This window comes from Musca vetustissima, unplaced genomic scaffold, assembly GCF_032173495.1.
Source record: "Musca vetustissima isolate MV318-11 ecotype Yass unplaced genomic scaffold, APGP_CSIRO_Mvet_v1 utg20496, whole genome shotgun sequence".
NCBI classification, from domain to species: Eukaryota; Metazoa; Arthropoda; class Insecta; order Diptera; family Muscidae; genus Musca; species Musca vetustissima.
In genome coordinates, this window is record NW_026881517.1 from 1 (window position 1) to 27,163 (window position 27,163).

General features: G+C 37.9%; 15 non-coding genes and 1 pseudogene across 15 annotated transcripts; all 16 read right to left on the reverse strand.

Annotated features, from left to right (window-relative positions):
* Positions 1–4,406: 4,406 nt before the first annotated feature.
* LOC133327451 (5S ribosomal RNA) lies at positions 4,407–4,525 on the reverse strand. Its single transcript, XR_009754252.1, has one exon. It is a non-coding gene; the product is annotated as a 5S ribosomal RNA (ribosomal RNA).
* Positions 4,526–18,903: 14,378 nt separating this feature from the next.
* LOC133327450 (5S ribosomal RNA) lies at positions 18,904–19,022 on the reverse strand. Its single transcript, XR_009754251.1, has one exon. It is a non-coding gene; the product is annotated as a 5S ribosomal RNA (ribosomal RNA).
* Positions 19,023–19,429: 407 nt separating this feature from the next.
* LOC133327425 (5S ribosomal RNA) lies at positions 19,430–19,548 on the reverse strand. The gene has a single exon (XR_009754228.1). It is a non-coding gene; the product is annotated as a 5S ribosomal RNA (ribosomal RNA).
* A 410-nt stretch (positions 19,549–19,958) lies between these two features.
* On the reverse strand, positions 19,959–20,077 carry LOC133327437 (5S ribosomal RNA). The gene has a single exon (XR_009754239.1). It is a non-coding gene; the product is annotated as a 5S ribosomal RNA (ribosomal RNA).
* A 410-nt stretch (positions 20,078–20,487) lies between these two features.
* LOC133327449 (5S ribosomal RNA) lies at positions 20,488–20,606 on the reverse strand. The gene has a single exon (XR_009754250.1). It is a non-coding gene; the product is annotated as a 5S ribosomal RNA (ribosomal RNA).
* A 411-nt stretch (positions 20,607–21,017) lies between these two features.
* LOC133327457 (5S ribosomal RNA) lies at positions 21,018–21,136 on the reverse strand. Its single transcript, XR_009754254.1, has one exon. It is a non-coding gene; the product is annotated as a 5S ribosomal RNA (ribosomal RNA).
* A 409-nt stretch (positions 21,137–21,545) lies between these two features.
* Positions 21,546–21,664, reverse strand: LOC133327458 (5S ribosomal RNA). The gene has a single exon (XR_009754255.1). It is a non-coding gene; the product is annotated as a 5S ribosomal RNA (ribosomal RNA).
* A 408-nt stretch (positions 21,665–22,072) lies between these two features.
* LOC133327426 (5S ribosomal RNA) lies at positions 22,073–22,191 on the reverse strand. The gene has a single exon (XR_009754229.1). It is a non-coding gene; the product is annotated as a 5S ribosomal RNA (ribosomal RNA).
* Positions 22,192–22,601: 410 nt separating this feature from the next.
* On the reverse strand, positions 22,602–22,720 carry LOC133327427 (5S ribosomal RNA). The gene has a single exon (XR_009754230.1). It is a non-coding gene; the product is annotated as a 5S ribosomal RNA (ribosomal RNA).
* A 661-nt stretch (positions 22,721–23,381) lies between these two features.
* Positions 23,382–23,496, reverse strand: LOC133327456 (5S ribosomal RNA; annotated as a pseudogene).
* Positions 23,497–23,906: 410 nt separating this feature from the next.
* LOC133327428 (5S ribosomal RNA) lies at positions 23,907–24,025 on the reverse strand. The gene has a single exon (XR_009754231.1). It is a non-coding gene; the product is annotated as a 5S ribosomal RNA (ribosomal RNA).
* Positions 24,026–24,433: 408 nt separating this feature from the next.
* LOC133327429 (5S ribosomal RNA) lies at positions 24,434–24,552 on the reverse strand. The gene has a single exon (XR_009754232.1). It is a non-coding gene; the product is annotated as a 5S ribosomal RNA (ribosomal RNA).
* A 634-nt stretch (positions 24,553–25,186) lies between these two features.
* LOC133327430 (5S ribosomal RNA) lies at positions 25,187–25,305 on the reverse strand. Its single transcript, XR_009754233.1, has one exon. It is a non-coding gene; the product is annotated as a 5S ribosomal RNA (ribosomal RNA).
* A 408-nt stretch (positions 25,306–25,713) lies between these two features.
* On the reverse strand, positions 25,714–25,832 carry LOC133327431 (5S ribosomal RNA). The gene has a single exon (XR_009754234.1). It is a non-coding gene; the product is annotated as a 5S ribosomal RNA (ribosomal RNA).
* A 410-nt stretch (positions 25,833–26,242) lies between these two features.
* LOC133327433 (5S ribosomal RNA) lies at positions 26,243–26,361 on the reverse strand. Its single transcript, XR_009754235.1, has one exon. It is a non-coding gene; the product is annotated as a 5S ribosomal RNA (ribosomal RNA).
* A 410-nt stretch (positions 26,362–26,771) lies between these two features.
* LOC133327434 (5S ribosomal RNA) lies at positions 26,772–26,890 on the reverse strand. Its single transcript, XR_009754236.1, has one exon. It is a non-coding gene; the product is annotated as a 5S ribosomal RNA (ribosomal RNA).
* Positions 26,891–27,163: the final 273 nt, after the last annotated feature.

The following is a 27,163-nucleotide window of genomic DNA, read 5'->3' on the forward strand; positions in this document are numbered from 1 at the left end:
TCACAGTTTGTTGTTATTGTAAATTGTTGATTATTAAATGCATTTCTTAATAATTCATTTTCATTTTTAAGTTCTTTAATAAGGGCTTGCGATGTTTCCCTGTCTTTCATAAGCTGATCTACTTGTGATTTAAGTTTCATTAGTTCATATTGAGTGTCAGATTCACTACCACTGTTTTTGGTTTTTCTTCTTTTTTTATGTTTTTTCTTTGTGTCACCGTTTTCAGTAGTGACACTACAATTGTCAGAAAAGTTCCCTGTGGACTCCATTTTACGCTTTTATTGCGCTTATCTCTTTTTAGGACTTAGGCAAAATGCCTTGTCCAAAAGTTTGAAACAAAGTCTATGCTGACAGGACTGTAAATAGCCTGTATTGTATTTTTATTATTTTTTGGCACTTTAACTGTTAGCACAATCACTTTTTTAACTTTATCTCACTTCACAACACTGACTCTTTGTTTTGCTTCATATGCCTGTTTGTGTGTGCTATTTAAAACAAAGTCGTTTGTATAGTGAACACACACACAAACCAATAAGCAAGCAATCGTTTGATAGTTTTGATTAAGCAAGAATATTCCTTTTATAATTAAAGGAAACTTGAAAAATTTTTTTAACTATTTTTCATTAACTTGCGTAAAATGTCAATAGAAAATACATATTTTTCATTTATTTTTCAAATTAAATGAAAATAATTGGCATTTTCATACGTTTTTTGGAGTATAATTTTTTGCCAAAATAAAGGTGAAAATGCTTCTATTTTCTACATTTTTGAAGTAAAACCTAAACAAATGTATTGGACAACCTTAAAAAAATATTTTTTAATATAAAAAATAATGAAAAAGTTGGACGATGCCAACAACACGCGGTGTTCCCAAGCGGTCCCCCATCTAAGTACTAACCGCGCCCGACGCTGCTTAATTTCGGTGATCGGACGGCATTCAGAACCGATGTACTCAGTATGAATGCCATTCAGACCCGGTATGGTCGTTGACTCTCTCAAAGAAGCATAGTTTGTTTTGCTTCATATGCCTGTTTGTGAGTGCTATTTAAAACAAAGTCGTTTGTATAGTGAACACACACACAAACCAATAAGCAAGCAATCGTTGTTGTTGTTGTAGCAGTTTATATGTATTGAATGTCCACAGGTGTCATGTTATGTTTCCTCAGGGCGGCATTCTGACAGGTTGAATATTTCTCCATTGCGTATCACTGGAATTCGCAGACCACACTGGAACTGGCTGTAGCCACAGACCGACCTATCGCTTTGTAAGAGGTCAACAAGGTTTCCTGGGCATCTGCGCCCCAAGTGCTGCCGGCAAGCGACTTGAGGACCTTGTTCCTACTTTTCAGCTTATCGCAGATAGCTGTGGTTTGCGCGGACGATTTGAACATGCTGTCAAATGTGACCCCGAGTATTTTGGGGTAGTTGGTGGTCGGAATTGTATGCCCCTCGACCTGCACATTCAACGGCATTCTCATCTCCGCAGTCCATGTGGTGAAAAGTGTGGCTGACGACTTCGAGGCGGATATTTTCATATTCCTCGCTTTGAAGAATGCTGCTAAATCGATGAGATATGCGTTCAACCTCACACATATGTCTTCAACAATGGGACCCGACGCCATAATCGTACAATCATCTGCATACGTACCGATTTCTATGCCGTCCGGAGGGCGTGGAATACCGGAAAGGTAGAGATTAAACAGTTCCGGAGAAATCACTCCACCTTGGGGAACTCCCTGTTTAACTCTACGGGGTTTCCCTTTTGTTCCGGAACTCCACTCTCTCTCCACACATATAGTTGATTATCCAACGTTTCAAACTCGGCCGGAGGGAAGTGTTCTCAATGTCCTCAAACAGCGTGGCATGGCTGACAGTATCAAAGGCTTTTGATAGGTCAAGCGAAACACCTACCAACACTGTTCTATCGCACGGCCGGTTCTGGTTAAGTCCTCTACTTATATGCGTGGAAATGGCGTGCAACGCTGTTGTTGTACTATGTTGCTTACGGAATCCATGTTGATGATCCGCAACTGGATAGCTTTCTCTAATGCTGGGGAGGAGTAAAGCCTCAAGGGTCTTCGCTACTGGCGACAAAAGTGAAATCGGCCTGTACGATTCACCTTTCCTGGCATCCTTGCCCGGCTTCAGTAGCGGGACCACCCTGCCCATAGTCCAGGCTTCGGGGACGACGTGGGTGGCTATCGACAAGTTGAGGACGTTGGTCAAGTACTCGACTCCTGGCTCGTCCAGCTGCTTCAGCATACACATAGATATTCCATCTGGGCCCAACGTTTTAGATGACTTCGCGTTACGGATGACATATGCAACATCACCCATCGTAAACTGTGGTGGTACCTCCTCGGCTGGAAGAGATCTTATACGACGAAGTACTCTTCTCTTCGCCCTGTCGCTCTCGGGATGCTCGACAAACTGTCGGTTAAAATGACTTGCGCATCTCTTCGGATCAGGCACAGTTTCGTCGTTAAATGTGACTGAGGTCCTATCATCCTTTTTACCAGGGTTCGAGAGCGACTTAACCGTTGCCCACAGTTTACTTACTCCGGTACCAATGTTGCAACTCTTCAGGTGCTCCAACCATATATTCCGCTTGTGCTCCGCGACTAATCTGCTGACCTCCAGCGTGAGTTCCCTGACCCTGGGATCTGCTGGGTTAGATCGACGGAGCTCATCACGCTCGTTTGCCAGACCAACTGCTTCTGCTGGGAAATTGGGTCTCATCTCGGATATTCGACCAGCAGGTATAAATCTACCAGCTGCAGCAGTGATGATGCCTCGGAATTTCCTTTCTGCTACCCGTACATCAGAAGGAATGGAAAGTTCTCTGAAGCGTTGGTTGGTGAACTCTCTGAATCCAATTGGCTTTCCTATGGTTAAGGAAAGTGCGGCGTTAAGAGATGACGAAATCGGGCGGTCTGCTGATGGAGACGATTATGGGGAGATGGTCTGATCCAAGAGAAATGACGGGCTGCCATCTGACGTCATTTATCAGACCCGGTGACACAATGGTTATATCTGGCGAACTGTGACACTCTCCCCTTATTCTGGTGGGGACATCCTCATTTACCGTGCAAAACGTGGAGCTATCAATTTGCTCTGCCAGCACTGATCCCCTCTGGTCATTACCTAGGACGGAATGCCACAACTCATGGTGGGCATTGAAGTCCCCTAGCACCAGGCGGTTATTGCCCTCCAATAGAAAACTAATGTTGGGCAAATAACGCGGTTCACAGCTGTTAATCGGCGGTATATACACGTTAAGCACCTCTACCTCGGCAGTACCACATTTAACTGCTACCCCCATACATTCCATGTATGGGTCACTAGAGTCAAGCTCAAGCGAGATAGGCCTGTATTGAACAGAGTGGTGCATAAGGAATGCTAGGCCTCCACCTCCACTTCTGGTGCGATCCTTCCTCAGAACGTTGTAACCATCACAACGCTGTAGGCTACAATTTTCATTGAGCTTGGTTTCCTGCACCGCCGCGACCAAAATATTCTTCCGATTCATGAAGTCCACTATCTCATCTATTTTTCCTCGGAGACCGTTGCAATTAAATTGCAGAAACGATGCACTATCAGGGGTGGGAACAGCAACGTGCGGTGTTAAGTGCTGCATACTTGGTTGCTGTTCAGGAGACTGCGGTGGAGTTCCGTACTCCGACGAAGAAGACGACGACGTAGACGAAGACTCACTGGGGATTGCGCTGTCGCAGCACGAGGCAACGTAATCCCTATCGCTGTAATCTCGTAACCGGGCCAACCCGGAACAATTCCTGAAGTGCACCCACTCCCTGCATCCATTACATCTCACCGACACTGACCTGTGGTGAATGATGTTCTGGCAAACCGAACAGAACCACGGTCCGGGGTTTTGTTCGATCCCGGCACGGACCAAAAGAATCCGGAGCAAGCATTCCGGGATATGTTGCTCCCAAAACAGAAAAACAATACAAACATATATAACTGGGTTGGCAGCCGCTGGCCGAAATAAATCGGGTCAATCCGGTATCGTAGAACCCGCCGCCGTGGGATTGGGCAAAGAAGCATAGTTTGTTTTGCTTCATATGCCTGTTTGTGAGTGCTATTTAAAACAAAGTCGTTTATATAGTGAACACACACACAAACCAATAAGCATGCAATCGTCTGTTAGTTTTGATTAAGCAAGAATATTCCTTTTATAATTAAAGGAAACTTGTATAAAAATATTTTTAACTATTTTTCAATAACTTGCGTAAAATGTCATTAGAAAATACATATTTTTCATTTATTTTTCAAACTAAATGAAAATAAATGGCATTTTCATACGTTTTTGGAGTATAATTTTTTGCCAAAATAAAGGTGAAAATGAAATGAAATGAAAAAAATAATAAAAAAAAATTGGACGATGCCAACAACACGCGGTGTTCCCAAGCGGTCCCCCATCTAAGTACTAACCGCGCCCGACGCTGCTTAATTTCGGTGATCGGACGAGAGCCGATGTACTCAGCGTGGTATGGTCGTTGGCAAAGAAGTATAGTTTGTTTTGCTTCATATGCCTGTTTGTGAGTGCTATTTTTTTCAGTTTTTGCCAAAGGCCAATTTTATTATTCAAAAATTATTTACATACAAAAGCATGGCTTACTTTTAAGATCTTTTAATCTATATTAGATATTGCCTAAGATTATCAGGCGTACAAAAATGTTTACAAAGATATTGGAATTTAATTACAATATATCATTCTTCTTCTTTTTTATAAAAAATTTAATTAATATTGCCCCCAAAAAAAGAATAATTCAAAACAGGGCTAGATGTATGTTTTATAAACTAAAAACTACTTAGAAGCTACCTAAAACTAAACCTAATACTACTATTTACATATATACAATATTTCTAATTGGCCAAGTATTATGGGATTAGGATAAGTTATTTTAGATTAGTTATTTAAAGTCTTAATATTTCATATTGAAGAGCTCTAAATGCCTCTTCTTCTCCTTTTTCCCTAAATATTTGGTGGAATTTAGGGGCAAATTGCCGAAGTATTACAATAGTTTCAAGAAAATTGTCACCATATTTTTTACTACAGGCCTCAAACAAAGTAGACCCCGCTTGAGGACCTGGTGTTTTAATAGAAGTAGGTCTTCTACCAATATTTGTTGTTGGACGAGCGCCCAAGACTGCAGCATATGATACGTTTTCACGTATTGTACTGAGTCTTTGTGATCTGGCTAAGTCTTTAGCCATCATCTCTTCTTTTCTAGTTTCTTTCTTTTTAAGAATAGATTTTTTTACTGGACAATTCAGAGAACCTGAAGTATGCCCAGGAGTGTCACAATTGACACAAAAATTTTTGTCGTTGGTATTGGCTTCAACAAAATTTGGCGCACTTTTGGAGGGCAAAGGGCAATCTTTAGCCATATGTTCCTCGCCACACTTCACACAACGTGTTGGCATTCCACAATTTGCGGAGATGTGTCCAAAACGTTGGCATCGGAAACATTGTATAATTTTCCGGGACTTATCTTTTTGTATGGTCACTTTGCAGTGTAACATTCGGACGATTTTGTAGACGGAATTTATATCTGAATTCCTATCTATTCGGACAACCCATTTATTGGGAGAAATATTTGTAATTCCAACGACATTAACAGGAAAGTTGACTTCATTATCAAAGAAATCTTTGATTTCGTCAACTGAAAATTCGCTAGATAATCCAATGATTATCAGTTGGTGGGGTAACAATGCCTTAGGTGTATGGGTAAAGAACTTATACCCTCTTTCAACTAAGGCACTGCGAAGTTTGTCAAAATTGTCAAGACCTACTACTCGGACGGACAGGACATCTTTTCAATCATACTCATTACATATTTACCTTGGCCAATTAGGTTACCTAATAGATTATTCGCCTCTTTAACGCCAACATTATATAAGGTAATAGCAGGCTGATATTTCTTGCTTTCTTTGTTTGCGGTCTGCGACTTCTTTTCAGTATTAGCAGCTGCAGTTAGTTTCGCTTTTGGAGCTGAAGCTGTTGGTTTCCGGAAAATTGTATCTTTATTTCCCACGTTGGATGCTACCGGCGGTGTAACATGTTTCTTCTTATTTGATGTAGATGGCCTCTCCTTAGCTTTATCTTCTACCCAGTCAGACTCTGACGTTGACTGATAGTACAAATATTGTTCTCGTTCCTGCTCCCAAGCAGTCATAGCTCTGGCGTGCAAGTCCATATATTGATTTGCTTTTTCTTCAGCAATTTTCAATTTTTTCTGAAATTCTTCGTTCAAACTTCTTAATTTTTGAAGTTCAGATGCAATGCTGCCGTCGTCATTTACAATTGCATTTAGCTGCTGTGCTTGTAGTTGCACAATAATGTTGTTCTGCGTCTGGTTATCAGAAGCACTACCTTCGCTGCAGGTTATGCTTTTCTTCTTCTTTCTCTTTCTCATTGCCACTTCATAATGACCAGCATTTTTTTCCGTAACATCGAGCATAGAACTGCCCGAATCACGTTTTTCGTCATCCGAATCCATGTTTGGATGGACAATCACACGTTCACCACTTCTTATACGGCTATGAGTGCCATAAGAGCTTGTCTGCGGCTGTTTGTATTCAGCCACTATAGTCTTTGTGCCACTGATGTGAAATATGCAACTTTCTGCCTCCTATGCGGTTCTCATACTTTCGAGAGACCACATAAAATTTGCAAAATTTCTGCTGAACAAAATAGTAGTACACATAAATTTGTGAGTGTATTTGTGTTAACAGTGAAATATAAAACAGTGAATATAAACAGTTGAAAGTGAAAACAAATTTTACTGAAGGAAAATATTAACCTTCAGGGAGATAAAATTTTTCGTTTTCAAACAACTTGTGCTATAAGCGGACGTTATCACATATGAACGTCTTGCAGGCGGCAGATAGGACTGCCGCCGGCAAACTGCTGTTGGACGGAAATAAATCATCCGCCACCGAAACGACCACCGTCATAAGGGTCGACAACATGAACGCTAGCAACGGAGATGCAGCAAAACCGATGCAGCGACAAGCAATAGACGAGGTTGGTGAATGGCAAGAAGTAAAACACGCCAGGCCGCAACTAAAACGAAAATGCGACTCGCCAACCAACTACACGGAAATGGATGCAGTTATTAAACAACTGCAAGAGAAGATTCTCATCTTGGAGACTCAAAACAAGGCGCTGACCTCAGAACTGGTATCTTTAAAAAATATGCAGGCTGAATCAGCAAGGCAGCTCACAGCAGCATATTCTAAGGAGATGAGCTGCAAACGCATCATCGCCAGCCTTGAGAAGAAAAACGCTCCAGTAAATGAAAGTAAGAGCGACATAAATAAATGTAAGGAAGATGCCACCATGGAGGTGGACCATGCTGTCACACTGCCAGTGCAGCCCGTGGAAACACCGCCGGTACCACGCATCAAAGTGCGGAGCGCAATCCGCGAGCCAGTCACGATGACGAAGAAGGACATGTCCACTGCAGCCAATGGGGTTAAAAAGCCGGACACAACATCTACTACAACGATGGATATTAGCAACAATGCAGCCGCTGTACCTGCTACCAATTCGAAGAAGAAGAAGACAAGACGCAAAGTCAAAATAATATCTCAAGGAAATGACGTGGAAATCCCTGATGATAACACAATCACTGAGGAGGCTTCATCAGCTGCTTCTGGTAAAAAAGGTAAGTCGATCCCACCCATATCGACCTTTAGAATCAATGTAAAAAACATAAAAAAAGATATTGAGACAGTTTTGGGGCATGGCGATTACTCCATCACATGCATCAACAATGCAAAGACTATTTTCCAGCTGAATTCAGCTGAAGACCACAGTAAGGTGAGAGCTCTCTTCATTGAGAAGGGGGTGCAATTTTTCACATACTGCCCAAAAAACGAATCCCCTCACTCCATTATAATGGAGAGATTGTCTTCTACGTACGATAAGACAGATATAGAAGAAGGCCTATCACAATTAGATATACGCCTAAATGTTAAGCACATAGCTAAACTCGGACATGAAAAATGGCTTATCCATTTCGGTAGAGACTCCGATATTAAGAGCTTCTTTAAGTTGAAATATTTTCTAAAATGCAAAATCAATCTCAGAAAGGACAATAAAAAACATCTAACGCAATGCCACAATTGCCAACGGCATGGGCATGTGTCAAACAATTGTGGCATGTCATACAATTGTGTGAAATGTGCTGGATCACACGGTCCAGGCAACTGCCATATTCCACGTGGTGTACGCAAAACTACAATGATTTCTGTCACTGATCCTACAACAGGAGAAATAATAATGCAGCCTGACTACATATTCAAATGTTTTAACTGTCAAAAGACAGGACACGCTGCAAATGACCCCAAGTGTCCCACAAAATTAGCTCTCTTGGCGAAACAAAATGAAGCCAGAGCTACTAAAATTGAAAGACAGAAGGAAAATCGTTTCCCACTTAATAGTGGTAAAATAATACCCGGCGTATCGTACGCCAATATTTGTCCAAACAATTCCAATATTATAAATCATTCATCAGTGAGTTCAGGGGCAGGACCAATGAATGAGGCCAAAAAATCGTATGACAAATTTAACGAAATCTGCTATAAAAATTTCGGCAAAGATTTTTTTACCTGTTTAATGAAAGTTCGTAATTTTGCCAAGGACTTGAACAGTCAGGACGAGGATAGCCAATTTAAATCAATGATTGGCATCCTAGCATCTCTTGGTTTCGATGGTTAGGCAACTAAAATGTATTTTCGCCAACATTAACTCACTCGTTTCGCGTAGCAAGAAACATCATTTCCGATTGTTTCTTGACGAACAGCGACCGGATGTGGTGATGTTGGCGGAACACAAGTTGTCTGCTCATCAAAACTTGGAGATGGCAGGCTATAAAACGTTCATACAAAAAAGAAGTAACGGCCCTGGAGGCGGTACCGCCATCCTCGTCAAGGATAATTTCAAGTGCGAACAAAAGTTCATCAACACTGGAATTATAGAAAATACATTTGTAAAATTATCAAAAACTGACGGGTCTTCAATTCATTTACTAAGTTTATACTGTAAACCCACGGATGACTTTGACATAGAAGACCTTGAATTTCTTCGTCTCTTATGCAACAATAGAGACTTGTTAGTGGGTGCTGACCTTAATGCCAAGCATGTCAGCTGGGGTGGTAATTTAACTTGCTCCAAGGGAATAAAGGTACACGATTTCCTCCTAGGTTGCCCCGACCTGATAGTTGTACCCACTGAAGGACCCACAAGGATCAGTAGAGACACACAATCATACATTGATATATGTTTTGCCTCCACAGGAATATCTATTGATGACCGCGGTGGACAGGGTATTTCTACAATAGACTGTAACTCTGACCACCTTGCTATTGTCATGAATATCTTGGGAATTGTACCTGAATACCAAGAAAATCCTCAACTTTTCAATTTTAGAAAAATCAACCAAAATAGACTCAATAGATTTCTTGCAAATGAGCTACCATCATGCCGTCTGCCCGTAGAAAGAAATGTTTCTACCGCAGAGATAGACGAAAGTATTGAAAAATTGACAAATATATTTCAAAATGCTATGGATGAATCCATTCCCAAATTTACACCCGGACAAAGGCGTATGCGCTCACTCCCGCAGGACATTCTTAATCTAATAAGCCAAAAGAAAAGACTTAGAAGAACCCTCTATCGAACAGGCAATCCTGCCCGATATGACATTATTAGAGCTGACATCAATAACCTCAGCAAAATCATTCAGGAAGCCATATCACAGCATGAAAGTGCTCACTGGACCAACTTCCTGAATAATGTCAAAGTGAATGATAGGGTCTACAGCAAAGTTAAAGCTATTGCAGGAATAAAACGTACCCCCATACCTGACCTTAAAAACAGGGATAATGTCATAATTACCTCAGATGAGCAAAAAGCTAATTTCCTGGCTGATTGCATTCAGGGTAATTATGAACCACAACATCCCGATGACACTGGATTTGATTACAACATTGGGACACCACTGGTTAATTTTTCGCAAAATTTACCAGCGGATGGTACCAATGGCGGTCGAATTGAACAACTCAGACTTATATCCCCAGTGGATATTGGTTCTGCAGTAAAACATAGACCAAATCGCAAATCCAGTGGGCATGACGGGGTCCCCGAGATCGTTTTAAAGAAGACAGACATAGCCACATGGACAAACCTGGCTATAGTCTTCAACCATTGTATAAATCTGGGTTACTTTCCAACGGCATGGAAAACTGCCAAAACAGTCCCGATTTTAAAACCAGGCAAGGACCCCACCGATGGCAACAGTTACAGGCCAATCAGCCTGCTTTCGGCATTTGGCAAACTGTTCGAATATTTTATTCTGAAAAATCTTTCCTTAGAATTAGAAGATAGAGAGGGCCTATCCGATAACCAGTTCGGTTTCAGAAGGGGCCTATCAACTTCCCATGCATTAACTGTCCTGGGCGATCATGTAGCCAAAGCACTAAATAGCAGAAAGATTACCATCGGAGTTAGTCTCGACTTTCAACGGGCATTCGATAGTGTATGGCACAAAGCCATATTACTAAAAATGCAAAGATTAAACATCAGCCAAAACCTTTGCCGTCTTGTAGGCGATTTTCTCCGGGCAAGGCGTTTTACAATAAAAGTAGGAGAGGCGTATTCATCGGACAGGGAAATACTTGCAGGAGTCCCCCAGGGATCCCTGTTGGGCCCTGTCCTATTTAATATATTCCTCTGTGATATCCCTCAACCACCGCAGGGAGACCTACTTTTGATATATGCGGACGACATCTTTATCGCCGCATCTGGTGTGCATGCAAACAATACGAATGCTCGTTTGAATCAATATCTAGAGGTACTCTTCAGATATTTTAATAAATGGAAAATGAATTTAAACATTTCCAAATGTGAGGCCATTGTGTTTAAAGGTTTAAAAAAATTGTTGTTCCCAAGCTCCAGAAGATTCGAGGCAATCATCCATATTGGAGGACAACAGGTTTGCGTGTCTGATCGGCTGAAATACTTGGGTGTGGTTTTTCACTCCAATTTTCAGTTCGTCAGACATGTGGACCACATACTTGGGAAGGCCAAAAAACTGTTCTGGGCTTATCAACGCGCCATATGCAGATCAGGCGGTCTTACCCCTCAGGTAAAACTCCTGATATACCGGCAAGTTATTAGGCCCATTGTAGCCTATGCCTTCCCGGTATGGTGGAGCATTTCCTCCGCTCAAATGGAGAGAATCCGTATATGGGAGAGGGGAATACTCCGATCATGTTTGGACATTAGGCCCACACTGGGTGACGACGGGATTTGGAGGCTACCACCCAACTCCCAGGTGTATAAGGACACCCCCTTCAGAAGAATTGACGTCTTCTTAATGGAGGGAGCTCTCAAATTTTTGCAAAAAGCAACCTTTTGCGACAATGAGCTGGTATTAAAGAGTCTCGAAGACAACTTCAGTAATATAAATGAGCTCGTGGAAGCAAACTACCACTCCCCGAACTGTCTCAATACCCTTCACAGAGAAGGTCTTCTATTTAACGGAGAAGACCTCTTGTTTTACCACCGTCGATATAAAACCTTCGACCTATACAATACGGTCTACCAGACAGCACAATAGCTGATGAAGACTCCACCTGTAAATATGTATATAGTTAGTTTTAGTAGTAGTTTTAAGTAGTTTATAAGATAAAAAAAATGTCAGAGACTCCTTTTTTAAGATTCTTTTTTTGGGAGATAATATTTTTGTACAAATTAATAAAATTAAATTAAAGAAATATTTCTTTAGTATTAAGGATTTGTTGCATAATTGATGCAACATATGTACGTATAATTTAGATAAACTTAGATAAATATTAATGCTAAGTAGTTATAAGAACTATTGTTAGATGTAAGTTATTTTATGAACTGTTTATGAATTGAACGCGGTGTTCCCAAGCGGTCCCCCTTCTAAGTACTAACCGCGCCAGACGCTGCTTAATTTCGGTGATCGGACGAGAACCGATGTACTCAGCGTGGTATGGTCGTTGGCAAAGAAGCATAGTTTGTTTTGCTTCATATGCCTGTTTGTGAGTGCTATTTAAAACAAAGTCGTTTGTATAGTGAACACACACACACAAACCAATAAGCAAGCAATCGTTTGTTAGTTTCGATTAAGCAAGAATATTCCTTTTATAATTAAAGGAAACATGTAAAAAATATTTTTTAACTATTTTTCATTAACTTGCGTAAAATGTCATTAGAAAATACATATTTTTCATTTATTTTTCAAATTAAATGAAAATAAATAGCATTTTCATACGTTTTTGGAGTTTTTGCCAAAATAAAGGTGAAAATGCTTGTATTTTCTACATTTTTGAAGTAAAATCTAAACAAATGTATTGGACAACCTTAAAAAAATATTTTTTAATATAAAAAATAATAAAAAAGTTGGACGATGCCAACAACACGCGGTGTTCCCAAGCAGTCCCCAATCTAAGTACTAACCGCGCCCGACGCTGCTTAATTTCGGTGATCGGACGAAAACCGATTATTGGTCGAAGATTCAAGATTTCTTTATTGATTCAAAATCACTAATACATTAATTCAATAACTTATATTTAACATTGTTTCTTAAAAATACTTAGCATATTACTATTTTTCTAAGTTTAGCAAAATTATACATACATATGTTGCAACATGTTTGCAAGCATAACATTAATACTAGGTGGATTAAAACTCTAAAAACAAAAAATTCTCCCAAAAAATGAATCATTAAAAAAAGGAGTTCATAAACATTTTTTTTGTGTTATTACTTAAAACTATCTTACATACTAAAAACTTACAGACTATTTATTTACAAATACCACGTAGGCGCTTCATCGTTTACTGGGCAAGTTGATAAACGGTTTTATTTATATCAGAAGTGCAGCCTTTCGTTTCTATACAGGAAACCCTCCCTGTCCAGCGTTATCAGGCTACTAGGAGCTTGGTAGTTGGACTCGATAAGTTCTTTTATATTGACATTTTGTGCTATACTATCAGCAACGAGGCTATTTTCTATATATGATGCTCTATCGAGAAATTTAAGCGCATTTTTGCGCGTATTTTGATAGAGTTCACAGGAATGAGCTTGTCTCCAAATGCCATCCTCGTCCAGACGGGGTCCCATACCAAGGCAAGATCTTAGGATACCTCTTTCCCATTGCCGAATTCTTTCCATCTGATGGGAAGAGATGCTGTACCATACCGGAAACGCATATGCGATTATGGGCCTAATGATTTGCTTGTAGATTAATAGTTTAATCTCTCGGCTAAGACCATTAGTAGCCCTTATAATGCGCTGGTAAGCCCAAAACATCTTCTTCGCCTTCGCTAAGATATAATCCACATGCCTTATGAAGCTAAACTTAGCGTGGAAGACTATCCCTAGGTACTTTATCTGCTCAGACGTTCTAATTTGTTGCCCTGCGATAGAAATGGCTGCCTCAAAACTTCTGGCACTAGGATAGAGATGTTTCTTGAGTCCCTTAAACGTTATGCCCTCACATTTGTTGACATTAAGATTAAGTCTCCATCTCTCACAGAAGTTGGCTATTCTTGCCAGGTACCTGTTAAGCCTAATATTCGTATTTTCTGCGTGTGCTCCTGCAGCTGCGATGAATATGTCATCCGCATAAATAAGGAGCAGATCCCCGGCAGGCGGTTGCGGAATGTCACACAAGAAAATATTAAAAAGTATTGGGCCTAGCAGGGACCCTTGAGGGACTCCAGCTTTAACTTCTCTGCACGTTGAGAAAGCATCTTTCACCCTGACTTTAAATTTCCTATCCCTTAGGAAGTCAGAAACCAGTCTGCAGACGTTATGCTGGAAGCCTAGCCTATGCATCTTGTATATTATACCCTCATGCCAGACACTGTGAACGCCTTCGCAAAATCTAGGCTAACGGCTATAGTTATTTGCCTATTATTTAAGCCTTTGCTCACATAACCGCCCAGGGCTGTGAGAGCATGAGAGGTAGAAAGTCCTTTCCTAAAACCAAATTGGCTATCTAGGAGTATACTTCTGTCCTCTAAGAAGTTATTGATATTTCTTAACAAGAAATACTCAAATAACTTCCCAAATGCCGATAAGAGGCTTATTGGCCTGTAGCTGTCCGACCTTGAGGGGTCTTTTCCTGGCTTAAGCACTGGGACGGTGATGGCTGTCTTCCACGCAGTAGGAAAGTAACCTAAGTTAAAACAATGGTTGAAAAGTACTGCAAGAGTTTGCCAAGAAACCCCATCTGTAGCCTTCAAAACAATGTCCGGAATACCATCAGGTCCACTAGACTTCTTTTTGGGTCTATATCTAAGAGCCGAACCTATATCAGCGGGGGATATAAAATTGTGCTGGCGCCATAGACTAGCATTGCCATTACCCCCATTATCAGCGGGGAAGTTAGACGAGAATTGGACCAGAGGCGATCGACTTCCAAAGCTCGAGATCTCACTATGAACCCTCTCATCTACATTGTCATGAGAAATCCCTGAACTTTGTATGCTATCAGCAATTTTGTTCGCTTTTCCCATGTCAAGGACCACGAGACCACCATTATCATCAATAAGGTCAGGAATAGCTTTGTGCCTAATACCCGCAGCTGCCTTGACTCTGCCATAAACTTTGTCGTTCATTTGAATTCCATTCAGGAATGAAGTCCACTGCGTTCTCTCGTGCTGAGCGATAGCTCCCTCGTTTGTTCTATTGAGGTTTGAGATTTCAGCTCTAACAGTATCATACCGCTCCGGGTTTCCCATACGGTGCAGTATTCTACGGAGTCGCTTCTTTTCCCTAATGAAACTCAAAATGTGTTCCGGGAGTTTACGCGGTCCTCTAGGCCCTGGGGCAACTTTGGGTATTGCTTCGTCCATAGCCCTTTTAAATGCGTTAGCCATTGAGTCCACGCATTGGTCTATTTCATCCACGCCGACATTTCTGTCGGTGGGAAGCTGGCACAATGGCAAAACCTCAGAAAGTAACCCATTTAACCTACGCTTATTCAGCTTCCTGTAGTCATAGAGTGTACGCCGGTCCCTCCGTTCAGGAGTTATTCCACAATTACAATCTAGAGTTTTTATACCTCTTCCGTCATTATCAAATACGTCTACTCCTAATGATACCAAACAGAAATCGATAAAAGAATGTGAGTCTCTGTGTATCCTAGTAGGTCCTATTGTTGGTACAGCTATTAAATCAGGACATGCAAGTAAAAAGTCATTAACTTTTCTGCCTCTGGAGCAAGTGACATGGCTCCCCCAGTTCGCATGCCTGGCATTTAAGTCAGCATCTATGATAACTTCTCCCTCTAGAAGCAGATTTCGGAGAAATTCTAGGTCTGTCGCATCAAAGTCAACCTGTGGTCTACAATACATAGACACAAGGTACATGAATGTACCGTCGCGTCTATACATTTTAGCACAGGTGGCCTCAATTGAACCTGACTCAACAAACACTTGCTCGCATTTAATATTGTCCTTAAATAGAATAGCTGTACCGCCCCCTGGTCCGCTCATTCTTCTTTGGACAAAACTACTGTAGCCATCTATATAAAGATTATGGTGATCAGACAATTTATGTTCTGCTATCATCATCACATCCGGCCGATGTTCATCAAGAAACACTCGGAGGAGATGCCTCTTGCGCCTAGACACTAAGGAATTTATATTAGCAAAAATACATTTAATTGATCTGGTCATCTTTACTGAGAGCTGCTAGGATCTGAACCATGGCTTTCGCCTGGACGCCCTTGTCTGAACTGTTTATGTCCTTAGAGAATCTTTGGACTTTGGAAAGGCAGGCAAAGAAGTCTTTGCCGAAATTTTCCATACATATATTATCAAAAACATTGGATGAGTCTAAAGGCACATTCGTTGTTTTTCTTTCCCTAGATGGTGTTTTATTCTGGGGTTTCTTGACGTTCGTTGCTGCACAAGAGGCATACGAAAATCCTTCCTGGACTCTACCACTATCTTTAACTATTTTCCTTGGGGATGGGGGTAAAGGTTTGGTGGGTTTTGCGTTAAGATTTGCAAGTAATTTAATCCTGATGGGACACTCAGGGGAACTGGCGGCATGACCCGTTTTTCTACAGTTTGCACATTTCAGCACAAATTCTGGCTGCATTGTGATTTCTCCTGTAATAGGGTTGGTGACAGCTATTAAATTTGCCTTGGTAACTCCTTTTGGGATGAGACACTTGCCTGGACCATGGGAGCCTGCACATTTGCAGCATACATGCTGTCGTCCGCAGTTCTTAGCCACATGGAAATATCCCTGACAGTTATGGCATTGTGTCAAAGTTTTCTTATCGTCTTTCCTAACCTTAATTGATGCTTTTAGGAGAGACTTTAGTTTATAGATTCCCATGATATCAGAATCCCTGCTGACGTGGATAAGCCACATACTGTATCCTAGCTTGGTAATGTATTTGACCTCAATCCTAAGCCCCGTCTCGACGAGTGCTGCCTTTACGTCTTCAGCGTCAAATGACGTTGACAAGTCTTCAATAACAATGGAATATGGCGTTTGATCTTTCGGAGTGAAAGTAACATATACAATGTTTTCCCTGCTAAATAATTCTCTCGCTTTCTGATAGTCGTCAATATTGAAAAATCTAAAATTCGTGGATTTCCTGCTAACAAGTTTATACTTGTAATTTTCACAACCTAGATTCGTTTTTATCAAGTCCATCACTGTCTTAACATTAATATTATAACACGTTATCACTGGTGCAGACTTACCCTTTCCATCCGATGAAGCGCCCATATCGCTGATTGGTTTGACTTCAGTCGTATCATTATTTCCATAAACGGCCACCACCTTGACATTTCTCCTGGCCTTCTTTTTCTTGCTGCTTTGTGTCGTTATAGTGTCCTTTGTAGCTGCTTGCTTTGATGTAGAGGCAACTTCTTCAGGGTGTAACTTCACGGCATCCTTCTTAGTCACTGATTTCTGGGTGTTTGCAGAGGGTTGTGTACTTGCCATCTTAGCATTTGGCACATCCTTCTTATTCTCTGAGGCTCGGCTTGCACTCAGTATATTAATTCGTGGTACCGGCGGTGTAGCCACTGGCTGCACTGGCTGTGTGACAGCAATTTCCACATCCATAGCAGTATCATCGATCCACTTATTTTTATCGCTCGTTTTTCCTTTTGGGATGAGACACTTGCCTGGACCATGGGAGCCTGCACATTTGCAGCATACATGCTGTCGTCCGCAGTTCTTAGCCACATGGAAATATCCCTGACAGTTATGGCATTGTGTCAAAGTTTTCTTAACGTCTTTCCTAACCTTAATTGATGCTTTTAGGAGAGACTTTAGTTTATAGATTCCCATGATATCAGAATCCCTGCTGACGTGGATAAGCCACATACTGTATCCTAGCTTGGTAATGTATTTGACCTCAATCCTAAGCCCCGTCTCGACGAGTGCTGCCTTTACGTCTTCAGCGTCAAATGACGTTGACAAGTCTTCAATAACAATGGAATATGGCGTTTGATCTTTCGGAGTGAAAGTAACATATTCAATGTTTTCCCTGCTAAATAATTCTCTCGCTTTCTGATAGTCGTCAATATTGAAAAATCTAAAATTCGTGGATTTCCTGCTAACAAGTTTATACTTGTAATTTTCACAAAGATTCGTTTTTATCAAGTCCATCACTGTCTTAACATTAATATTATAACACGTTATCACTGGTGCAGACTTACCCTTTCCATCCGATGAAGCGCCCATATCGCTGATTGGTTTGACTTCAGTCGTATCATTATTTCCATAAACGGCCACCACCTTGACATTTCTCCTGGCCTTCTTTTTCTTGCTGCTTTGTGTCGTTATAGTGTCCTTTGTAGCTGCTTGCTTTGATGTAGAGGCAACTTCTTCAGGGTGTAACTTCACGGCATCCTTCTTAGTCACTGATTTCTGGGTGTTTGCAGAGGGTTGTGTACTTGCCATCTTAGCATTTGGCACATCCTTCTTATTCTCTGAGGCTCGGCTTGCACTCAGTATATTAATTCGTGGTACCGGCGGTGTAGCCACTGGCTGTGTGACAGCAATTTCCACATCCATAGCAGTATCATCGATCCACTTATTTTTATCGCTCGTTTTTCCTTTTGTCGAAGCGATTTGTTTTTCCAGGTTGGCGATAACTCTCATGCTGCTCATTTCTTTAGAGTGCGCTGCAGTGAGTTGCCTTGCTGATTCATTCTGCATATTTTTTAGAGACGCAAGTTCTGATGTCAGCACTTTATTTTGATTCTCCAAAAATAAAATATTCTCTTGAAGCTGTCTGATGACGGCATCCACCTCGGAGTTGGTTGGTGAGTCGCATTTACGTTTAAGTTGCGGCTTGGCGTATCTCACTTGTTGCCATTCACCACCTTCGTCCATCGTACTACTATTTTGTCAGACGAGAACCGATGTACTCAGCGTGGTATGGTCGTTGGCAAAGAAGCATAGTTTGTTTTGCTTCATATGCCTGTTTGTGAGTGCTATTTAAAACAAAGTCGTTTGTATAGTGAACACACACACAAACCAATAAGCAAGCAATCGTTTGTTAGTTTCGATTAAGCAAGAATATTCCTTTTATAATTAAAGGAAACATGTAAAAATATTTTTTAACTATTTTTCATTAACTTGCGTAAAATGTCATTAGAAAATACATATTTTTCATTTATTTTTCAAATTAAATGAAAATAAATGGCATTTTCATACGTTTTTGGAGTATAATTTTTTGCCAAAATAAAGGTGAAAATGCTTGTATTTTCTTCATTTTTGAAGTAAAACCTAAACAAATGTATTGGACAACCTTAAAAAAATATTTTTTAATATAAAAAATAATAAAAAAGTTGGACGATGCCAACAACACGCGGTGTTCCCAAGCGGTCCACCATCTAAGTACTAACCGCGCCCGACGCTGCTTAAGTTCGGTGATCGGACGAGAACCGATGTACTCAGCGTGGTATGGTCGTTGGCAAAGAAGCATAGTTTGTTTTGCTTCATATGCCTGTTTGTGTGTGCTATTTAAAACAAAGTCGTTTGTATAGTGAACACACACACAAACCAATAAGCAAGCAATCGTTTGTTAGTTTCGATTAAGCAAGAATATTCCTTTTATAATTAAAGGAAACTTGAAAAAAAAATTTAACTATTTTTAATTAACTTGCGTAAAATGTCATTAGAAAATACATATTTTTCATTTATTTTTCAAACTAAATGAAAATAAATGACATTTTCATACGTTTTTGGAGTATAATTTTTTGCCAAAATAAAGGTGAAAATGCTTGTATTTTCTTCATTTTTGAAGTAAAACCTAAACAAATGTATTGGACAACCTTAAAAAAATATTTTTTAATATAAAAAATAATAAAAAAGTTGGACGATGCCAACAACACGCGGTGTTCCCAAGCGGTCCCCCATCTAAGTACTAACCGCGCCCGACGCTGCTTAATTTCGGTGATCGGACGAGAACCGATGTACTCAGCGTGGTATGGTCGTTGGCAAAGAAGCATAGTTTGTTTTGCTTCATATGCCTGTTTGTGTGTGCTATTTAAAACAAAGTCGTTTGTATAGTGAACACACACACAAACCAATAAGCAAGCAATCGTTTGTTAGTTTCGATTAAGCAAGAATATTCCTTTTATAATTAAAGGAAACATGTAAAAAATATTTTTTAACTATTTTTCATTAACTTGCGTAAAATGTCATTAGAAAATACATATTTTTCATTTATTTTTCAAATTAAATGAAAATAAATAGCATTTTCATACGTTTTTGGAGTATAATTTTTTGCCAAAATAAAGGTGAAAATGCTTGTATTTTCTTCATTTTTGAAGTAAAACCTAAACAAATGTATTGGACAACCTTAAAAAAATATTTTTTAATATAAAAAATAATAAAAAAGTTGGACGATGCCAACAACACGCGGTGTTCCCAAGCGGTCCCCCATCTAAGTACTAACCGCGCCCGACGCTGCTTAATTTCGGTGATCGGACGAGAACCGATGTACTCAGCGTGGTATGGTCGTTGGCAAAGAAGCATAGTTTGTTTTGCTTCATATGCCTGTTTGTGAGTGCTATTTAAAACAAAGTCGTTTGTATAGTGAACACACACACAAACCAATAAGCAAGCAATCGTTTGTTAGTTTCGATTAAGCAAGAATATTCCTTTTATAATTAAAGGAAACATGTAAAAAATATTTTTTAACTATTTTTCATTAACTTGCGTAAAATGTCATTAGAAAATACATATTTTTCATTTATTTTTCAAATTAAATGAAAATAAATAGCATTTTCATACGTTTTTGGAGTATAATTTTTTGCCAAAATAAAGGTGAAAATGCTTGTATTTTCTTCATTTTTGAAGTAAAACCTAAACAAATGTATTGGACAACCTTAAAAAAATATTTTTTAATATAAAAAATAATAAAAAAGTTGGACGATGCCAACAACACGCGGTGTTCCCAAGCGGTCCCCCATCTAAGTACTAACCGCGCCCGACGCTGCTTAATTTCGGTGATCGGACGAGAACCGATGTACTCAGCGTGGTATGGTCGTTGGCAAAGAAGCATAGTTTGTTTTGCTTCATATGCCTGTTTGTGAGTGCTATTTAAAACAAAGTCGTTTGTATAGTGAACACACACACAAACCAATAAGCAAGCAATCGTTTGTTAGTTTCGATTAAGCAAGAATATTCCTTTTATAATTAAAGGAAACATGTAAAAAATATTTTTTAACTATTTTTCATTAACTTGCGTAAAATGTCATTAGAAAATACATATTTTTCATTTATTTTTCAAACTAAATGAAAATAAATGACATTTTCATACGTTTTTGAAGTAAAATTTTTTGCAAAAATAAAGGTTAAAATGCTTGTATTTTCTTCATTTTTGAAGTAAAACCTAAACAAATGTATTGGACAACCTTAAAAAAATATTTTTTTAATATAAAAAATAATAAAAAAGTTGGACGATGCCAACAACACGCGGTGTTCCCAAGCGGTCCCCCATCTAAGTACTAACCGCGCCCGACGCTGCTTAATTTCGGTGATCGGACGAGAACCGATGTACTCAGCGTGGTATGGTCGTTGGCAAAGAAGCATAGTTTGTTTTGCTTCATATGCCTGTTTGTGAGTGCTATTTAAAACAAAGTCGTTTGTATAGTGAACACACACACAAACCAATAAGCAAGCAATCGTTTGTTAGTTTCGATTAAGCAAGAATATTCCTTTTATAATTAAAGGAAACATGTAAAAAATATTTTTTAACTATTTTTCATTAACTTGCGTAAAATGTCATTAGAAAATACATATTTTTCATTTATTTTTCAAACTAAATGAAAATAAATGACATTTTCATACGTTTTTGGAGTATAATTTTTTGCCAAAATAAAGGTGAAAATGCTTGTATTTTCTTCATTTTGAAGTAAAACCTAAACAAATGTATTGGACAACCTTAAAAAAATATTTTTTAATATAAAAAATAATAAAAAAGTTGGACGATGCCAACAACACGCGGTGTTCCCAAGCGGTCCCCCATCTAAGTACTAACCGCGCCCGACGCTGCTTAATTTCGGTGATCGGACGAGAACCGATGTACTCAGCGTGGTATGGTCGTTGGCAAAGAAGCATAGTTTGTTTTGCTTCATATGCCTGTTTGTGAGTGCTATTTAAAACAAAGTCGTTTGTATAGTGAACACACACACAAACCAATAAGCAAGCAATCGTTTGTTAGTTTCGATTAAGCAAGAATATTCCTTTTATAATTAAAGGAAACATGTAAAAAATATTTTTTAACTATTTTTCATTAACTTGCGTAAAATGTCATTAGAAAATACATATTTTTCATTTATTTTTCAAACTAAATGAAAATAAATGACATTTTCATACGTTTTTGAAGTAAAATTTTTTGCAAAAATAAAGGTAAATGCTTGTATTTTCTTCATTTTTGAAGTAAAACCTAAACAAATGTATTGGACAACCTTAAAAAAATATTTTTTAATATAAAAAATAATAAAAAAGTTGGACGATGCCAACAACACGCGGTGTTCCCAAGCGGTCCCCCATCTAAGTACTAACCGCGCCCGACGCTGCTTAATTTCGGTGATCGGACGAGAACCGATGTACTCAGCGTGGTATGGTCGTTGGCAAAGAAGCATAGTTTGTTTTGCTTCATATGCCTGTTTGTGAGTGCTATTTAAAACAAAGTCGTTTGTATAGTGAACACACACACAAACCAATAAGCAAGCAATCGTTTGTTAGTTTCGATTAAGCAAGAATATTCCTTTTATAATTAAAGGAAACATGTAAAAAATATTTTTTAACTATTTTTCATTAACTTGCGTAAAATGTCATTAGAAAATACATATTTTTCATTTATTTTTCAAACTAAATGAAAATAAATGACATTTTCATACGTTTTTGAAGTAAAATTTTTTGCAAAAATAAAGGTTAAAATGCTTGTATTTTCTTCATTTTTGAAGTAAAACCTAAACAAATGTATTGGACAACCTTAAAAAAATATTTTTTAATATAAAAAATAATAAAAAAGTTGGACGATGCCAACAACACGCGGTGTTCCCAAGCGGTCCCCCATCTAAGTACTAACCGCGCCCGACGCTGCTTAATTTCGGTGATCGGACGAGAACCGATGTACTCAGCGTGGTATGGTCGTTGGCAAAGAAGCATAGTTTGTTTTGCTTCATATGCCTGTTTGTGAGTGCTATTTAAAACAAAGTCGTTTGTATAGTGAACACACACACAAACCAATAAGCAAGCAATCGTTTGTTAGTTTCGATTAAGCAAGAATATTCCTTTTATAATTAAAGGAAACATGTAAAAAATATTTTTTAACTATTTTTCATTAACTTGCGTAAAATGTCATTAGAAAATACATATTTTTCATTTATTTTTCAAACGAAAATAAATGACATTTTCATACGTTTTTGAAGTAAAATTTTTTGCAAAAATAAAGGTTAAAATGCTTGTATTTTCTTCATTTTTGAAGTAAAACCTAAACAAATGTATTGGACAACCTTAAAAAAATATTTTTTAATATAAAAAATAATTTTGATGAAGTTTGTTTTGCTTCATATGCCTGTTTGTGAAAGTCGTTTGTATAGTGAACACACACACAAACCAATAAGCAAGCAATCGTTTGTTAGTTTCGATTAAGCAAGAATATTCCTTTTATAATTAAAGGAAACATGTAAAAAATATTTTTTAACTATTTTTCATTAACTTGCGTAAAATGTCATTAGAAAATACATATTTTTCATTTATTTTTCAAATTAAATGAAAATAAATAGCATTTTCATACGTTTTTGGAGTATAATTTTTTGCCACACGCGGTGTTCCCAAGCGGTCCCCCATCTAAGTACTAACCGCGCCCGACGCTGCTTAATTTCGGTGATCGGACGAGAACCGATGTACTCAGCGTGGTATGGTCGTTGGCAAAGAAGCATAGTTTGTTTTGCTTCATATGCCTGTTTGTGAGTGCTATTTAAAACAAAGTCGTTTGTATAGTGAACACACACACAAACCAATAAGCAAGCAATCGTTTGTTAGTTTCGATTAAGCAAGAATATTCCTTTTATAATTAAAGGAAACATGTAAAAAATATTTTTTAACTATTTTTCATTAACTTGCGTAAAATGTCATTAGAAAATACATATTTTTCATTTATTTTTCAAATTAAATGAAAATAAATAGCATTTTCATACGTTTTTGGAGTATAATTTTTTGCCAAAATAAAGGTGAAAATGCTTGTATTTTCTTCATTTTTGAAGTAAAACCTAAACAAATGTATTGGACAACCTTAAAAAAATATTTTTTAATATAAAAAATAATAAAAAAGTTGGACGATGCCAACAACACGCGGTGTTCCCAAGCGGTCCCCCATCTAAGTACTAACCGCGCCCGACGCTGCTTAATTTCGGTGATCGGACGAGAACCGATGTACTCAGCGTGGTATGGTCGTTGGCAAAGAAGCATAGTTTGTTTTGCTTCATATGCCTGTTTGTGAGTGCTATTTAAAACAAAGTCGTTTGTATAGTGAACACACACACAAACCAATAAGCAAGCAATCGTTTGTTAGTTTCGATTAAGCAAGAATATTCCTTTTATAATTAAAGGAAACATGTAAAAAATATTTTTTAACTATTTTTCATTAACTTGCGTAAAATGTCATTAGAAAATACATATTTTTCATTTATTTTTAATTAAATGAAAATAAATAGCATTTTCATACGTTTTTGGAGTATAATTTTTTGCCAAAATAAAGGTGAAAATGCTTGTATTTTCTTCATTTTTGAAGTAAAATCTAAACAAATGTATTGGACAACCTTAAAAAAATATTTTTTAATATAAAAAATAATAAAAAAGTTGGACGATGCCAACAACACGCGGTGTTCCCAAGCGGTCCCCCATCTAAGTACTAACCGCGCCCGACGCTGCTTAATTTCGGTGATCGGACGAGAACCGATGTACTCAGCGTGGTATGGTCGTTGGCAAAGAAGCATAGTTTGTTTTGCTTCATATGCCTGTTTGTGAGTGCTATTTAAAACAAAGTCGTTTGTATAGTGAACACACACACAAACCAATAAGCAAGCAATCGTTTGTTAGTTTCGATTAAGCAAGAATATTCCTTTTATAATTAAAGGAAACATGTAAAAAATATTTTTTAACTATTTTTCATTAACTTGCGTAAAATGTCATTAGAGTGGTATGGTCGTTGGCAAAGAAGCATAGTTTGTTTTGCTTCATATGCCTGTTTGTGAGTGCTATTTAAAACAAAGTCGTTTGTATAGTGAACACACACACAAACCAATAAGCAAGCAATCGTTTGTTAGTTTCGATTAAGCAAGAATATTCCTTTTATAATTAAAGGAAACATGTAAAAAATATTTTTTAACTATTTTTCAACTTGCGTAAAATGTCATTAGAAAATACATATTTTTCATTTATTTTTCAAATTAAATGAAAATAAATAGCATTTTCATACGTTTTTGGAGTATAATTTTTTGCCAAAATAAAGGTGAAAATGCTTGTATTTTCTTCATTTTTGAAGTAAAATCTAAACAAATGTATTGGACAACCTTAAAAAAATATTTTTTAATATAAAAAATAATAAAAAAGTTGGACGATGCCAACAACACGCGGTGTTCCCAAGCGGTCCCCCATCTAAGTACTAACCGCGCCCGACGCTGCTTAATTTCGGTGATCGGACGAGAACCGATGTACTCAGCGTGGTATGGTCGTTGGCAAAGAAGCATAGTTTGTTTTGCTTCATATGCCTGTTTGTGAGTGCTATTTAAAACAAAGTCGTTTGTATAGTGAACACACACACAAACCAATAAGCAAGCAATCGTTTGTTAGTTTCGATTAAGCAAGAATATTCCTTTTATAATTAAAGGAAACATAAAAAATATTTTTTAACTATTTTTCATTAACTTGCGTAAAATGTCATTAGAAAATACATATTTTTCATTTATTTTTCAAATTAAATGAAAATAAATAGCATTTTCATACGTTTTTGGAGTATAATTTTTTGCCAAAATAAAGGTGAAAATGCTTGTATTTTCTTCATTTTTGAAGTAAAATCTAAACAAATGTATTGGACAACCTTAAAAAAATATTTTTTAATATAAAAAATAATAAAAAAGTTGGACGATGCCAACAACACGCGGTGTTCCCAAGCGGTCCCCCATCTAAGTACTAACCGCGCCCGACGCTGCTTAATTTCGGTGATCGGACGAGAACCGATGTACTCAGCGTGGTATGGTCGTTGGCAAAGAAGCATAGTTTGTTTTGCTTCATATGCCTGTTTGTGAGTGCTATTTAAAACAAAGTCGTTTGTATAGTGAACACACACACAAACCAATAAGCAAGCAATCGTTTGTTAGTTTCGATTAAGCAAGAATATTCCTTTTATAATTAAAGGAAACATGTAAAAAATATTTTTTAACTATTTTTCATTAACTTGCGTAAAATGTCATTAGAAAATACATATTTTTCATTTATTTTTCAAATTAAATGAAAATAAATAGCATTTTCATACGTTTTTGGAGTATAATTTTTTGCCAAAATAAAGGTGAAAATGCTTGTATTTTCTTCATTTTTGAAGTAAAATCTAAACAAATGTATTGGACAACCTTAAAAAAATATTTTTTAATATAAAAAATAATAAAAAAGTTGGACGATGCCAACAACACGCGGTGTTCCCAAGCGGTCCCCCATCTAAGTACTAACCGCGCCCGACGCTGCTTAATTTCGGTGATCGGACGAGAACCGATGTACTCAGCGTGGTATGGTCGTTGGCAAAGAAGCATAGTTTGTTTTGCTTCATATGCCTGTTTGTGAGTGCTATTTAAAACAAAGTCGTTTGTATAGTGAACACACACACAAACCAATAAGCAAGCAATCGTTTGTTAGTTTCGATTAAGCAAGAATATTCCTTTTATAATTAAAGGAAACATGTAAAAAATATTTTTTAACTATTTTTCATTAACTTGCGTAAAATGTCATTAGAAAATACATATTTTTCATTTATTTTTCAAATTAAATGAAAATAAATAGCATTTTCATACGTTTTTGGAGTATAATTTTTTGCCAAAATAAAGGTGAAAATGCTTGTATTTTCTTCATTTTTGAAGTAAAATCTAAACAAATGTATTGGACAACCTTAAAAAAATATTTTTTAATATAAAAAATAATAAAAAAGTTGGACGATGCCAACAACACGCGGTGTTCCCAAGCGGTCCCCCATCTAAGTACTAACCGCGCCCGACGCTGCTTAATTTCGGTGATCGGACGAGAACCGATGTACTCAGCGTGGTATGGTCGTTGGCAAAGAAGCATAGTTTGTTTTGCTTCATATGCCTGTTTGTGAGTGCTATTTAAAACAAAGTCGTTTGTATAGTGAACACACACACAAACCAATAAGCAAGCAATCGTTTGTTAGTTTCGATTAAGCAAGAATATTCCTTTTATAATTAAAGGAAACATGTAAAAAATATTTTTTAACTATTTTTCATTAACTTGCGTAAAATGTCATTAGAAAATACATATTTTTCATTTATTTTTCAAATTAAATGAAAATAAATAGCATTTTCATACGTTTT